The sequence below is a fragment of the Triticum urartu genome, chromosome 6A, assembly GCF_056163025.1.
Source record: "Triticum urartu cultivar PI428250 chromosome 6A, HENAU_Tu73, whole genome shotgun sequence".
Classification (NCBI taxonomy): Eukaryota; Viridiplantae; Streptophyta; class Magnoliopsida; order Poales; family Poaceae; genus Triticum; species Triticum urartu.
In genome coordinates, this window is record NC_141878.1 from 367,273,968 (window position 1) to 367,276,087 (window position 2,120).

General features: G+C 45.5%; 1 long non-coding RNA gene across 1 annotated transcript; it reads left to right on the forward strand.

Annotated features, from left to right (window-relative positions):
* The first annotated feature begins 856 nt into the window (after positions 1-856).
* LOC147965279 (uncharacterized) lies at positions 857-1,655 on the forward strand. Its single transcript, XR_015607402.1, has 3 exons — positions 857-1,065; positions 1,174-1,231; positions 1,319-1,655. It is a non-coding gene; the product is annotated as an uncharacterized LOC147965279 (long non-coding RNA).
* Positions 1,656-2,120: the final 465 nt, after the last annotated feature.

Consider the following 2,120-nt stretch of genomic DNA (forward strand, 5'->3'; position numbering starts at 1 on the left):
TATAGCATTGTACCAGTGAGGAAAGGATGATGGAGACTATGATTCCCCCACAAGTCGGGATGAGACTCCGGACAAAAAAAGAGGCCAAAAAGGGAGAAAGGCCCAAATGAAGAGAGAGAGAGAGAGAGAAAAAAAGAGAGAAGGGGCAATGTACTATCCTTTTACCACACTTGTGCTTCAAAGTAGCACCATTATCTTCATTATAGAGAGTCTCCTATGTTGTCACTTTCATATACTAGTGGGAATTTTTCATTATAGAACTTGGCTTGTATATTCCAATGATGGGCTTCCTCAAAATTCCCTAGGTCTTCATGACCAGGCAAGTTCGATGCACACCCACTTAGTTTCTTTCTGAGCTTTCATACACTTATAGCTCTAGTGCATCCGTTGCATGGCAATCCCTACTCACTCACATTGATATCTATTAATAGGCATCTCCATAGCCCATTGACACGTCTAGTTGATGTGAGACTATCTTCTCCTTTTTTTCTCACTAGTAGAAAACAGGGCTATGGTCCAGGCCGGCTCAGCCCATTAGTCCCGGTTCAGTGTAGAACCGGGACTAATGTGGGCATTGGTCCCGGTTCGTGAGCCCAGGGGGCCGGCCGGGCCACGTGGGCCATTGGTCCCGGTTCGTCTGGACCTTTTGGTCCCGGTTGGTGGGACGAACCGGGACCAATGGGCCTCGCTCCTGGCCCACCACCATTGGTCCCGGTTGGTGGCCTGAACCGGGACCAAAGGCTCCCCTTTAGTCCCGGTTCTTGCCACAAACCGGGACCAATGAGGTGCCTATATATACCCTCGCCCGCGAGCAGAGCACTCCAGTGCTCTGTTTTTCTCTGGCCGGCGAGGGGAGGGGTTTGTGGTGCTCTAGCTCACCTCCTATGCACATGAGGTGTTCGATGGAATGCCCGAGCCACACTACTTAAACTTTCTCCTCTCGAAGCTCGACCTCCAAGCTCCATTTTCCTCGAGATTTGTCTAGATTTAGCGGTCCGTCACGCCCCGTCCCCGTCTTCACCGCCGTCGATCACCCGCGCTGATCTCATCACCGACACCACCGTGGTGAGCCTCTTGTTCTTATCTTCTTTCTGAAAGGAAAAATATTCTTACTTGTCTGTTTAGATAGATACTTGTATCATTTTCTTACATTTATTATTGCATCTTATATAGTGCGATGGTTTTGGTATCCGCCCCCGTCGGCCCTCGTCCTGTCTATGATTCGGATTTGGTATGTATATTATCTTCATAACTATTGGTTCATTTATTGTTTATGAAAATTATGCCGACCAACGTGACATAGATTTTATTTATCTAGGATGTATGTGAATCGGAAATGCCAACCGACCCTATTGTTGAGAGGTTAAATTTAGTTGAAGAAGAAAACAATTTGTTGAAGGAAAAAATAAAAAAAATTGAGGAGGAGAAGATGATATTGGAGTTGCATGTTGCGGATGTCGTCGATGATCACAAGATCAAGATGGATGCAATGCGCTTGAAGATTAGAAAGATTAGAAAATATGCCATTCATACCGAGGCTTGGTATCATTATGCCGTTGGATCAATTGTTACCTTGGTTGCGATTATGATCGCATTTGTTTTCGCATTGAAATGTTTTACATAGTTTCAATGTATGGTTTAATTAATTAGATGCTCTGGAGAGCTATATGTTGTTAGATGAGAACTATGTATGCACTTTGGTTTTAATGTGATGATGAACTTCTATTAATTTGGACACTTAATTATATATAATGCACGCAGATGAACCGGCAATGGATGTACGGTGACAGACACACCCGCGAGTACATTAAGGGCGTGCATGAGTTTCTCGATGCGGCTGAGGCAAACAAGCAGAATGGTTTTATGTGTTGTCCATGCACTGAATGTGGGAATACGAGGTCTTACTCTAACCGGAAAATCCTTCACTCCCACCTGCTTTACAAGGGTTTCATGCCACACTATAATGTTTGGACGAGGCACGGAGAAATAGGGGTTATGATGGAAGACGGCGAAGAAGAAGAGTACGATGACAACTATGTGCCCCCTGAATACGGTGATGCTGCAACGGGGGGAGCTGGTGAAGATCAAGAGGAACCAGACGATGTGCCCAATGATGCTGC